This window comes from Ixodes scapularis, unplaced genomic scaffold (genome assembly GCF_016920785.2).
Source record: "Ixodes scapularis isolate PalLabHiFi unplaced genomic scaffold, ASM1692078v2 PGA_scaffold6__148_contigs__length_123643588, whole genome shotgun sequence".
Lineage (NCBI taxonomy): Eukaryota > Metazoa > Arthropoda > Arachnida > Ixodida > Ixodidae > Ixodes > Ixodes scapularis.
Window position 1 is genome coordinate 7,518,699 of NW_024609881.1, and position 14,813 is coordinate 7,533,511.

Genomic DNA, 14,813 nt, shown 5'->3' on the forward strand with positions numbered 1-14,813 from the left:
GCAAGGGGGCAGAGGGTTTACCATGCTGACAACCAAGCTGCCACCGCTGCAGCCAGGAAGTGTTAAGGCTGCTACGCACAGTTGCGTTTGACAGCGTTGTGTCATCTACGCTTCATATGAAGAGTGAAATCCAATTCAAGGAATAGCTTGGCACGCAACCTAAGCAGGGATGCCCTGGTTTCTCACAGCCGTAATGCAGTCAAACTCTCAAATGCACTAAAACGCAACTGCATTTAGGGGCCTTAAGCGAAATTTCCCACCCACCCTAAATTGCGGTCATATGTTATTGCGCCGAAACCTTTTCTTACTAAAGCAAGCATCTTTGGCTCCGTACACACAATCGACTCTCAACCTCTTAATTGCACCATTAAGAGATACTCTCTTACATCCCTCTTTCATGTCTCAAAAATTACTTTGCAGCACCGCCACCACCGCCAGAAATCAGTGGCTCCATTTCACTTGAGAAAGCACCCTTTAGCTTGAAACCAGATGGAAGAGGCTTGTTGTCAAGTTCTTTAGTTGGAGACGAGTAAAAACAACCGGTGCTTGAGTACAATCAATTACAGGGTACCAAAATGTCATGGTACAAGAAATGCCTTTTTTTAGAAAACTACTCATTGCAAGTTTGCATTAGCTCACTCGGTGGAGACTTCTAGTGGCAGCCTTTGTTCCTACAGCAAACTTCAGCGGAAGTTTCGTAACCAGAAATGTTCCGAAGGACACTGGTTAGGGGTGTCGCAAACCGGTCGAGGTTCGAGTTTGATCAGGTTCGACCTTTTCTAACTTGTGAAAAGCTCGACAAAGATTCGACGCATCAGGCTGGCCAGTTGGCTTTGGATTGGATGGCGATGGCTAAGGGAAGAATTAAGGGCAGCACTGATTGGTTATTTCGGTTAATACAGTACAACAATTAGGTTGTTAACTTCCTTAGTGATTAGAATTAGTTTCTCTTAATTGCTACTGTTCATAAAACTAAAATAACCCTTGCATAAAAAAAAATTCTTCAGACCTAGACATGCTTATATCAAGGTCTGGCCCACTGACCACAAAGTCGAACCGGTCGAATCTGGTTAAAAGTTCGAAGGTTCGTCAAACCGGTTCAAGCCAGTCAAACCCCGAAGTTCGACCTAAAAATCCGGTTCGACAAAAGTTTGCGACACCCCTAGCCCCATCGGACCAGACCTACAAGCGGCACAGGGAGAGATCGCTCCCATCTCGCGAGGGGAACAAGAATCCGCTTGGCGAGCACTAGCTGTTTGCCAGGGGAAGGGGCTATATGACAGTTGCTGGATTGCACATCCCCGCTCCGGGAGTGCGGCCACCGGACAGCCATCTTGCATGCCGTTTTTTTTTGTTTTTTTTTTCGTTTTGCTAGCATTGCAGGGGCCGGCGGCAGCGTGCTAAAGATCCGTTTTCTGTTCGTTCGTCGTCATTCGCCGAAGACGTTCTTTAAGATCCTGTGTGACCCATGATACTTGCCGTTGAGAACACAAAATTTTTTACAAAAGTGCAGTGCCACAGGAAAAAGGCACAACTCGTCGAAAGTAAGTTTTGTCGGTCTCGCAGCGTGTTCAAAGCTTCCTTGGCAAGCCGAAGTGCTGCGTCTCTGCCTTCGCACGCTTGGATACCGATCAAGAATCGACGCCGTGTCGTTCAAGATACTAAAAACTTTTAGTAGAGCGTATGCTAAGGATTGCGAGCTATGTGGGTGCGTGCCCAATCCATGCTCAAAGGGACGGCACGAGGTCCCGCTAGCTCCCGCTATAGAAACGCAGTCCGTGTCTACAAAACTCTATTTACACGCAGGGAGAGGTGCATTCTGTCGTGTACCTGCTCTCGACTCTTGCTGCAATAAACGGGTAAACGCGTTATATTTTTGCAGTGCATGGCGATGTCCCAAAATTACTCGGGACTACATAAGCATTTTCTTTTTTTTAAATCGTCAGCTTTCAGAGGAATTGAAGGAAGCTTGTCGTTGCACCCGAGCGATTCCAACTCCGCTCATATTATTACGTTTGCCAGTCGAGACGTCTTCCCGTGCTTTACAACTCCCATAAAGGTCCAGAGACGCTAGTTTTTCACGTTAGAAACAAAACTGTCTTTATATTTGAAAACCCAAGCGACAAGGCATGCGCGCCTACACGAGCCTTGTGGACCTCACAAAGATGGCAGCGGGCCGGGGGGGGGGCTTGGCGTGGCGCAGAAGGAGGGCACGAAGAATTGCCCTCGATGGAAAGGAGGAAAACGGGAGTAGGAATTGAGCTACCTTAAGACAAAGCCGTGCGGTGCGTCTGTGGCACAGCAAAGGGCGCACTGTGCCCTGTTTCACCGCTCATGTTCCATGCTTTAGCTTCACTGACAATTTTTATTATTATTAAAAAAAAATGTAAGAATGTTAGCCATCAGAGAAGCAGAAAAACAAACTCCTGTGATACACAAAAAAAACCCCGGAATTTTCCAGCAAACAATGACACCTACGGTTTGAACATTTCTGATGCAGACAGCCAGGCAACACGGAAACAAGTGCCGGGCAAATGGACACGGAGCGAGAAATCATTGGGAAAACCTAACACAAAGGAAAGATATCTGAAAGCAGGTGTCGTAAATACATGACTGAAGGTGCCAGTGCAAAGAGGAAGGGCAAAAACATTTTGAGTATGAGCGTATTAGTCAGTTCCAAATTTTCCTCAATTTTCAGCAATGCAGTCCCGAAGGGGCATTCCAAATGGGTACAGTGCCAATTTACAGCAAAACCTGCTGGGCAGTGCAAGGGACTCAACTAGCAACGTCCCAACTGGTAGCAGGAAGTAGGGATGTCGCGAACCACCCTAGGTTCGATTTCGAAAGGTTTCGATATTTGCGAAGCGAACTGAGGTTCGATTTCGAAAAATGTCAATATTTTCGTACCGACCGAGGTTCGATTTCGAAAAATTCGCAACTTTTGACCACAGCGGAGTTTCGAATTCGAAAATTTCGAAGCTTTCACAGTTTCTAAAATTTCGAATTCGAATATTTCGAATATTTTTTTACTTCAGGTTCGATAAATTCGACGATTTCGAAATTCTTTGTAAAAAAAAAAAATTCGAAAACTTCGACCGCTTCGAATTTTTATAGACATGAAGTTCGAAGATTTCGAATTTCTTTTTGCTTAAAGTTCGAAAAGTTCGAAGGTTTTGATTCTCTTTTATCGTTAAATTTAAAAAAAAAAAAAAAACTGAAGATTTTTAATTTCTTTTTAATCCAAGTTTTCGAAGTTCGAAGTCCGATTTTCAAGTTTTTCCACAGTTTCAGTTTCAAATAACGTTTTCACGACTCACTGGTTTTCGCAAAATCAAGTTAAGTAAAGTTAGGGTGTGATATCTAGATTCTGCGAAGTTGGTCAGGCAATTAAATGAGACGACGAGTGTCCCGGACGTGCTAGAATATTTGCCAGTGCAGAATTGTGACCGCCAGCCCCGGGGGGGGGGGGGGGGGGGGTCTTTAACCTGCATCACGCAGTAGTGATTGCACGAACACACTGTTTTACGAAACTCATCCAGTTCGAAACAACCAGGGGTGAGCAGGAGGTTGAGGCTCAGAAAAACCTTGAAGCGACCTGGCAAACTAGCTCGCCACCCCTTGCACGCTGGTAGTAATCCGATCCGGTGAAGTTTATAATTGTCCTGGAGGTTTATTTTCTGGGACGGAGGAATCGCCTCGCAAAGAGCACAAAAGCCGACACAACTCGAGGTCGAGGAGCGTTCTACCATACAAGTGGCGTCGGAAGAGGAGAAATGAGGGGAAAGAGGGTAGCGAGGGGGGGGGGGGGGGGGCTTTAGCCTCCTTCTCCCCCTTGCAGGTATTTCGGACTGTTAAAGAAAACAATACGGGGAAAGAGGGCGTGGTCGAGCGTATTTTAATCTGAAATTATTTATGCATATGTATAGCTACTGTCGCTCTTCACTGCATAAAAGGTTGCGTAGATGGTCATTGTTAGAAACTCGTTGTCACAAGGCACTGCTCGTCACGTGCTTAGTGGTTCGGAAGTTCAAAGCTGTCTTTTCGACTAAACACCTGTGCCGATAGTAAAAAAAAAACAAAAAAAAGAATAAATGCGGGAATAAAAAGCAGGAGAAAAAAAAGACTATCAAGAATTCGTCGGAAGTGTTCTATTCTTGCATATTCAGAGGTTCAGAACTTCGAAACAAGTTTCTTTTACCAAAATGTGTACAGGCTAAAAGAAACACGTCCCAGGAACGTGAAGCCAAAAAAAAAAAAAGTTTTCTTTTAATGACGTGCTGAACTTGAGCACTATTAGAAATCTTCTCCCATGAGTTTATTCCTTAACGTGAAAAAACAATAAATATATTATTTTGTATTCTGCAGATGGCAATGATATGTACTGTCTGTGGTGTTAATCTAAATGCGATACCTCAAACAACTTGGACGATATTAAATATCAAGTTTAGGTCATAATTGCATGCAGATTCATGTTTGGACATTTCTTCGAAACTCGCGTTGAATAACAATAATCACATCTTAAGACGGCACTAACCTAGGCTATACATAGATCATTCTTAAAAACGTATAACATATCTACCATAAATAGCTCCGGCTGCAGCGTGCTTCAAATCTGGCACAAACGATAATCGTCAAAAACCCGTCGTCCTTCCTCGCCCCTTCGGGGATTTATTTCTTTAAACCTAAGCATGCCAGAACATTGAAATAAACGACATTGTCTTTCGTAAGGAACGCAGCACCGCGTGTAAAAGTTTGAGAAAAAAAAATTACGAATGTACCCCACTACTTGAAATCAAATGAAACCGTCCGCCGGTCTTTCGAAGTTCGACGAACGTCGAACTTTTACCCTAAAAGTTCGAAGTTCGTCGAACTTCTGACTTTTCAGAATTCGAAAGTTCGAAACTTTTCGAATTCTCTTGATAAATAAGTTCGAAAGTTCGAAATTCATCGAATTGTTTGGTCAGTCAAGTTCGAAAGTTCGACAAGCATCGAACCTTGCAGCGCAATAAGTTCGAAAGTTCGAAAAAGATAGAATTTTTTAGCGAAATAAGTTCGACGGTTCGAAAAGCGTTGAACATCTTAGCTTAACAAGTTCGAAAATTCGACCTCCGTCGAATTTTACGATGTAGACGATTCGAAAAATCGAAATCTTTCGAACCTTTCGAACCGCTTGATTGGATCATCGAAACTTTGATTCGAAAAAAGTTTGCGGCATCCCTAGCAGGAAGTGTTGCAGTGTATACACAGACTGAGGCAATTACTAGTTCCCCACTGAGGTAACTGCTAAAGTGAGGTCTTAGTACTGTACACAATGTCAAAATGAAAATCTTGGAAAAAGTTACTTCACACTACTGAATCCACACACTTGCATTTGACTACGACCAACTGAGACAAGATACGGTTTTCAAGCCTTTTGTGACTGCTTACGACCGGCTGCACAGGAGTGCAGAAAGTTGTAAGCCCTCACAAGAGGCTTAAAAACAGGTTTCTTTGGTCATAAGTAGTCGCAAGCGTGTGGACCAGCCGTTACTTCAGTACCATAACCCGCAGAAGCTGAAAGAAACAAGTGAAAAAGTCAAAAGAGTCAACCTTTTTTTTTTTTTTTTAATAAGCAAGATTGAATTCTGGTCACACATTAACTTTTGGCACGATTATATCAAATGCGACTGACTACCAATACTGGAAACTGGAGCCAAAATACATGGGGTTGCTGGGAGACACAGAAGTGCTGCCATCTCTTGGTGTGGGATGGTAAACTAATAGCTTGAAATTAAAAGGATAACAGTCATTCACTGCACTATTTTTTCTCTTCACACTATCAGGAATTGTGAATATATGGCAAATCGGTGTGCCGATTTCAATTGAGCTAGAGCTGATACACGTTATTTCTAATAATGAGGTGGGCCTCATATTAGCAGTCGGTATTTAGATTATATGGACCTACGTATTACACCTGGTACAAATGACCTACTGGCAATTACTCACTTTCTAGTAGAGTGTTTATGGACCACTCTAAAGGCAATGGCTGTTACTAGCTGTAGTGACTGGCTCTTTGCAGTTAGAAATAAAGCACAGCAATTCAAACATGTAATTGCTCCATGGGTCATTATTTTAAATTACATGAGATTCACTTCCAATGAGGCTAGATATGCTACACGAGGTGGTAATTGCAGCCAGTAAATGCTACACTGGCTGTTTAACGAAAAGCCAGTGTAGCATTTAGTAAGGAAGTAGAACTAGTGTCCGGTTCAGTATTACCTGTCGTTTTGGGGGCCTGGTTAGCCTCTAATGACTGCAATGACTATTGGATTGCACTTCTGAGTTATTTGGACGAGTATAAACTACATTGCCCTCCAAGGGCTATTAATGGCTCTGGGCCAATATCCTAAGCTATTTCGGGGCATATTGACGAAGCAGCTGTTTATTAGGTAGTTCCACTTGTGATAGACTTTAATGACCATTAGTGACCATTTCGTGATATTTGTGAGGTTATGTCTCAGATTGGACTCGAATGACTATTATTTGCTGTTTGATTTTATTTCCTATTTATACGGCGGATTGTGGTTCCAAATGACTTTTAATGACTATCAATGACTATTTGTAACTATTTTAAGTTATTTGATTGTGTGCGGACTGAGTTGGCTTTCAATGGCTAATTTTGGCTTTTTGATCAAAATTTTATATGGCAGATGTTTAAATGACTTCTAGTTACTTTTAATGACTATTGGCCACTATTTTGAGTTATTTGATGGTGTGAACACTAAGTTGGCTTCCAATGGATAATATTAGCTATTCGATATTTCTGAATTATATGGCAGGGTCTGGGTCCAAATATCTTCTAATGACTATGCATGACTTTTAGTTACTATTTCGAGCTATTTGATTGTGTGGGGACAGAGTTGGCTTCCAATGGCTATACAGTCATATTTATTAATTATTCGCGACTCCAGCAAAACGGACGCCACCAAGCGGGAAAACCGGGAACCAGTTGGACCACGTTCCTCCGCGTCTCTGGTGGCTTTCGCGGGCACGTGTTGCCGGCGCGGTGGCGAACAATGTAAGCAGACGAAGGTCCGAAAATTTCTTAAGTTTGCCTGAGTGTTCATTAGTGTGGTGAAGCCCTCAGTAGGTAGTCTCCTCCCATCACGTGTTTGAAAGCCCGTTTACTCCACAACACACGGTCGCATGCTTTCGATTTCTTGAATGGGGAGGAATCACGGAAAAACGTTTTGATTTCTTGTCTGTCTCGAATCAGATTCAAAGTGACGAATACTTGATAACTGATAAGTGGTTTCTTTATAAGGATGTAGAACAGTGGACTGAGGACGACAGACGAGGTGTTTCACTGGAGGGAACACCAATGTTGTGGCCAAGTGAATGGGAAGGTTCGATAGCTGCTTTTCTTGAGTTTGGTTGTGTTCGATTAGCTTCCAGTTTGAGCCACCCACGCCGGTCGGTGCGTTGGCTATTTATCTTGGCTGCTTTTCGCCGAAAAAGCCCCTGGACCACACTGCAGGAGTTGGGCTGGTTTTGCAATTACTTGATTCAGGAAAACCTGCTCGCTGCAAGTGATGAACGAGGGAAATTATCTGTTTTCAAAAGGTGGGGGACTCGTCTAGCAAAGTTAGAAGCTGTCACGGCATTTCGATCTATAGCGCCTCCAATATTTATATTATACCCCCGTCGAAGCCAGCAGCAATAAATGTCTACATTGCCCAGGTTGACCAACCACAAAAAATACTCATTTTCTCCGTTCAGGATTGAAAGCAAAGTTCAATGCAGAGAGACTCTGCGTGAATCTCCGACGAAGACTCTCTTCAGTTTGTCTCCGTGCTGCCGGCTAGAACCATTTGGCTAAGTTTAAGTAGTATCTCTCTGTCTGTCAAATATACTTTTATTCAGCAGTTCACCTAATAGCTAGTCAACTAAGCTCATATTTCAACCCGAAGAATACACTAATATCGCTTTAGTGGGACATAGTACGTAATATAATACATAACCCGTTCGTTAAATTGACTTCTCGATTGCTACTAAAAGCTGAATTGAAATACGAATATCAGCTGCTTAGTGGGGCGCCGGCGGGTTAAAATGGTCCTTGACTTAAGAAGCGCTTGCTTAATTTTCGTAATTTTCCTGCAGCCTGTGTTGTTGACCGAGCAGACGACTCTAGCTGTTTCTTAAACGCGGATACGCACAAAAGCTCGATTTCGCGGACAGATAAGTTGCATGGTCGAGGCATGCGAGTCAGATGAGAATTACTCTCGGTGGAACAATTCTGTAGTCATCGTTGCTTTCGTTAGATGATCAAAACTGATTAATATATTACCGTCTCTCCGGAGCCCATAGTTTCGGTTTTGCACGAAATCTACGAAACTAAAGTTTGACATGAAAAGAACGGAAAACACCGGGAAAACAAAACTATGCTTTGCAAGTTTACGTGCACCGGCTACACTGAACTGTCTCAGTTTAAATACCTATAAAATTGGGCATTAAACAAAAGAAGATATGTTAAATTGAACGCGCCACCTGCTCAGGCGGCCCGGCCGAGCCGACGCGACCTGGACTCAGCCGCCATGTTTGCTTGGTGGTGGCGCCCCCTATAGGTCGCTGGAGTCGCGAATATGGCAGATTTAGGCTTCAAATGTCTTCTAGTGATGATCAATGACTATTAGTCAGTATTTCACATTATTTGATTATGTGTGGACTAGTTGGCTTCTAATGGCTATTTTTGGCTGTATGATATTTTTTTTATTATAAGGCATGTTTGGGGTCAAATGGCTTCTGGTGACTGACTATTCATGACTAGGGGTGTCGCGAACTTTTGTCGAACCGGATTTTTAGGTCGAACTTTCGGGGTTCGACTCGGTCGAACTGGTTCGACGAACCTTCGAGCTTTTCACCAGATTCGACCGGTTCGACTTTGTGGACAGTGTGGCCAGACCTTAATACAAGCATGTCTAGGTTTGGAGAATTTGTTTTTTATGCAAAGGGTTATTTTAATTTTGTGAACAGCTGCAATTAAAAGAAACTAATTCTAATCACCGAAGAAGTTAATAACTTATTTTTTTGTACTGTATTAACTGAAATAACCAATCAGCGCGGCCCTTAATTCATCTCTTAGCCATTACTATCCAATCCAAAGTCAACTGGCCAGCCTGTCGCGCATGCGCACACGAGTCGAACCTCAATACATGGTTCGTCGAACTTTCCACTAAAAGTTCGAAAAAGTCGAACCTGGTCGAACTTGAACCTCGGCCGGTTCGCGACACCCCTATTCATGACAATTAGTCATTTTAGTGTGTGTGGACTGAGTTGGCTTCCAATGGCTATTATTGGCTATTTGATTCTGTTTCTGAATTATGTCAAATTCAGGGTCCAAATGACTTCCTGTGGCTATCAATGGCTATTAGTCAGTATTTCAACATATTTGATTGTGTGCAGACTGAGTTGGCTTCATATGGCTATTATTGGCTATATGATCATGTTTATAAATTATATGGCACATTTGGGGTCCAAATGACTTCCGTTACTATCAATCACTATCAGTCACTATTTCGACTTATTTGATTCTATGCAGGCTGAGTTGGCTTCCAATGGCTACTATTGGCTATCCATTCATATTTATAATTATATGGCAGATTTGGGGTCCAAATGACTTCTAGTGATTGTGCATGATTATCAGTCCCTATTTGGAGTTCCTTGATTGTGTGAAGACTGTGTTGGATTCATATGGCTATTATTGGCTATATTATATTTATAAATTATATGGCAGATTCAGAGTTCAAATGACTTATACTGACTATTAAAGGGAAGATGGGGCACTTCTACATTTGAGAAAAAATGCTTGAATTGCGTTCATTTGGCCTTTAGAATAACAGATATCAAAAATATATATCAATGCGACGCGCCGGAGAGCCACAAGAGCAATTTCAATATAGGGCTGAAGCCCCTATATTGTTTCTGAATTATGTCAAATTCAGGGTCCAAATGACTTCCTGTGGCTATCAATGGCTATTAGTCAGTATTTCAACATATTTGATTGTGTGCAGACTGAGTTGGCTTCATATGGCTATTATTGGCTATATGATCATGTTTATAAATTATATGGCACATTTGGGGTCCAAATGTGCCATATAATGTGTGAATAATAAACATATAATGTGCCTCCCTAGCCTTGGGCAGCCAAAAGGGCCGTCGATGACGTCACGGACAGCGACTGTCTTTCGCGTTTAACAATACTTAAGCAGCAAATGGTTTTGGTATTTGGGTTCATGGGGTAAAAATACACTAGAATTCACTTCTAACTCATTTTTTTCAAGAAGCTCCGTAGCTTCCCTTTAATGGCTATTGGTCACAATTTTGAGTTCTTGGATTGTGTGCGGGCTGAGTTGGCTTCCAAAGGCTACTGCTATACAATCATATTTTTATTTATATGGCAGATTCGGGGTCCAAATGGCTTAGTGACTATCAATGGCTATTAGTCACTATTTCGACTTACCTGATTGTGTGCAGACTGATTTGGCTTCATTTGGCTACCATTGGCTATACTATCATGTTTATAAATTATATGGCAGATTTGGGGTCCAAATGACTTCTAGTGACTATTGATGACGATCAGTCACTATTTAGACTTATTTGATTTGATGCAGGCTGAGTTAGCTTCCAATGGCTATTAATGGCTATAGGCATCTGTTATTGACCTGGTTGGCTCGAATTGCCAAAAAATGGCTATTACTGCTTATTGGTCCCAATATTCTGCTATTCTATACTTATGAATGAAAATGGCTTCAAGTGGCTATTGTTGGCAATAGCATATCATCTTAACAATATCACCTTAAAGGGACCATGAAACTATCCTGAAATCGAATTTCATCCACCGACCGTCGTAAAAGGTGTGAAAAGAAACAAAGATAGGAAGCCAAAAAATATTCTTCGCTATAGAACTTTTAAAAGAAAATTGGACTCTTCTGCGCCTTCTTTCCTTCGAAAGCTCTCTGCCTTTTCACTGCGATCCATCCTCAGAATCGCAGCACGTCAGCCAAATCCACGGCGCCTATTGGGTAAGAGCCTACCTCACCAGCATCGCGATTGTAAACAAAAAATAGCCGGCGAATGTTTCCTTAAAGTTTTGTTAAACAATATTCAGATCCACATTTTGCAGCATAATTAGAGATGTGACGAAAATTTCCAAATTTGATAATGCTGAGAGCCAAGTGCCATCTATCCTGTGGTAAAAGAAGCTGAGAGCCAGCTCCGGAGCTGTCTTACATACTTTTTACTATCAAATCAGCATGGCCAACAGCGTCGCTTAATCACGACGACCAACGAATGTTTATTTTTTTACGTGTTCTTCTCGCGCGTACCGACTTCAAGCAGCAAGAAAAAAGTACTTGAAACAGACCACGACGAACAAGAACGCTGGATCCACAAACACCCGAGAAAAGCTACAACGGCCAGGAATCCACCGACCCCGACCAAGCGAGCTGGGCTGAATATAAGCCTAGCAAGCACTCCGACTCGGCGCAGTGTTGCTTCAATGGTACTTGGCCAAGACCGTCTGCCCACGACCGGCTGGCGTTCGGCGTGGAATATGCCCGCGTGACCCTTGTGGACCCTCCCCATATTATAGTTTGATCGCTGACCTCAATTTTAGATTAAGAGGTCAGGTCAATCTTTTCCCCTTGTTTTCTGAGGCAGTGCTGACGAACACTGTCGTTGAAAAAGGACTCTCGTCGATTCTATCTTCTTGTTTTGCGTGATATAAAGCTCAAATAAACGCCCTATGGATTACCTTCGTAACACGGTATGTACGCTTTCTTATTAGCATGCCATTTTTATTCTGACACGACTGCACGTCACTGTCGAGCTATAACAGTTCGCGTCTCTCCAACCTTCCTTTGCCGAGTGTCACGTCAGTATTGAGTTGCAATCGTAAAAGATTGGTCCCGAAGCGCTTACCAACAGCGCGAATACAACACTTCCATCAAACGCACGCGTACGCTCCGAGTGTGAACAGGTATTTACGTGGCTCTTGCTGACACTGTCATCGTTTAAACATATCTTTTTTAACGTCGGCTCGCTCCTGCATCTCCGAGGCCGCGAAAAACGCCGCGGCAATTTGTCCATCTACGTCGGTTTGCAATTGACTGACACGGGCCGCTTTTTACCAACAATGACAATTGGGTTGACTTCTGGAGTCTTCACCGGAAGACTTCCCAACAGGCATACCGGCGTACGGGACTAGTCCCATACTGTCGCTGTAGCGCAACATGTCTCATTGAATTTCGCTCAGCTGCGATGTGTCCATGGCTATTGCGGCGATGAGAGGTGCCGATTCAGAAAATACGTCGGTGACATCAGCGCCATCAGCGCAGTAAAACCTACCGGCGCACCCCCAACTCGCCGCCGCTAACGCTCCCATTCTCCTACAATCGAGAGAACTTTTGGTTCCTGTGCCAGGGCACGTCACGACCGTCAAAATTATGCCGCAAAATGTTTTGCAATCAGTTGGAGAGAAAGAAAAAGTCAATATTTCATTAATTTTTTGTGTAGAAGTTAATAAACCGAGACGAAAACGGAAGCCGGTTTGGCATTCAGTGAACGCTGAAGGTTTAATGTAAAAGTTATCTGGCAAAAGTAAAAAGGTCATTTCATGGTCCCTTTAAATCGCTTCAGGATGAACATTAGTGACAATTAGTGGCATGTATTCATTATGTTTTGAATATGAATGGATTCGAGTGTCTACTATTATTGGCTATGGGCAGTTCTTGGCCAAATCGGCTTGAAATTGCTATACATGTCTATCAGCGACTATCATCCGCAATTCATGCAATTGGAGTGTGTATAGATTTGAATGACTTCAACTGGATATTATTGGCTATAAGCATCTGTTCTTGACTTGGTAAGCTTGGATTGGCTATCATTGGCTACAATCATCTGTTCCGGACCTGGGTGGATTGAATTGGCTACAAATGGCTTAAACTGACCAGTATTTATAATTAGCAGCTATTTCTTTGTCTACAAACTGAAATGGCATCATGTGGCTAAGTTTTGGCTATTACCATCTATTTTTTACCAGACTGGCTTCCAATAGCTATGAATGGCTATTCGTGAATACAGTTGACAATTCTACGCTATTTCGGTGTTTATAGGAACCGTATGGATCTAATTCAAGCACCGACCAGGGCGCCCCTAGCGGCAAACGGGTCCATTGCATCGGGGAGCTTCTGCCAGTCGCTGCGTTGGTTGTGCGTTGTAGCGGGTTAACCACGGGAAAGAGTTGAGCACGTTGGTTACACATATTTAGAAGACACCAGCTGAACAAACCAAGCATACAAATGTAAGGAGGACGAGAAAGGTTTTGGAGTTCAGAGCAATCATGTTTGCTGAAGATACCAAGCCCGTTCAGGCAAAGGGTTTCTCCCCTTCTCGTCGCAGCATTCAAAAACTGTTAAGCAGGCGGTAGCTCTCACAGCCCTGTTTTCTAGCCTGAAGAAGTCTTGTGAGCATCAGATCTCCAAAAGCTTTGAGTTGTAAATATCCAGACCCGAAGACGCGGGCTACCCACGACATGTAATTGCCTCCGTGTGCGAAAGAATTTGCCGCACCATCAAGACAACTTGCGGACGCAACGACCCTTCCACACAGCAAAAGAAGAAAAGAAGACCGTGTGTGGTTGTCCCATATATTCATGGGATTACACATAGGTTAAAAAAGATGGCAAATCGGCACGAGGTACAAGTGCTGTGTTCGGCGCCCAATAAGACCTATTCATTGTGCCGCAAGGTTAATCAGGGGCAAACCAGCAACAGCAAGGGGTGTGGCACCAATCACAGGACCGTCTATGCGCAGTGCGACAAGGAGGTTATATACCACATACCCCTGACATGCGGCCGCTGTTACATCAGCCAGACCGGGCGGTGTATAAATGATAGGACTTGGGAACATGCCAATAGTTTGAAGAACTTGACGGCAGCAGGTCACTTAGCCCTACATTGCCGTGACTGCAAGTGCAAGGCGAACCTAGACAACGTTACCATCATGGGGCATCATCGAAACCGGTTTGCACGTGAGGTTTTAGAAGCTTTAAACATACAAGAGAGAGGGGACATGTGTGTTAGTTCACCATCTGTGACCTTAACCAGAGAAGAGAGGACGTCCTTGCGAGGTGGAAGTACCGCCCACAAGTAGACAGACGAGGAGGATGCCCTAGTTTAAAAATGAGGAAAAAAAGAAAGAAGTGAAGCAAGCTAGGTATGAATGATCCTGGCCTGTCAATGAAGATGAAGTGTTTCATTAAATGTAGTTGGTAGTCCAGCGGTTGAATGCATGTCTCTCGTCCTCCTTACATTTGTATGCTTGGTTTGTTCAGCTGGTGTTTTCTAAAAATGTAGTGGGTTAGCGCTGTAATTTCTGAGATGGCTATTCCACACCAATAAAAGCCGCAACCATTGCTGCGTGGTGGACTGCAACAGTACGTCGAAGATCGCGCATAGCACGTAGTACTACATTGTCCCTTCGAAGCCGTACGAGGTGGAGTGCTGCGCGACCTGGGTGCGACTTGTGCGTCCATACAGGTTAGTGGCGTTTCTTACCTTCCAGTTCACGCTTTGTTTAAGCTGCTCACGAATAATACAATTAACTTTTTTTCTATTCTAGCGACGATGGAACAGCATCGACACCGACGGCAAACTCTAAAGTATGCGGCAAATACTTCACCGGAATCGAGATGCGGAATGCGGTTGCCCACCTAAGCCTACCCTTGGATGTTTCCATCAGCCTACAGAAAGATAGTAGTGGGAATAGCGGAACGG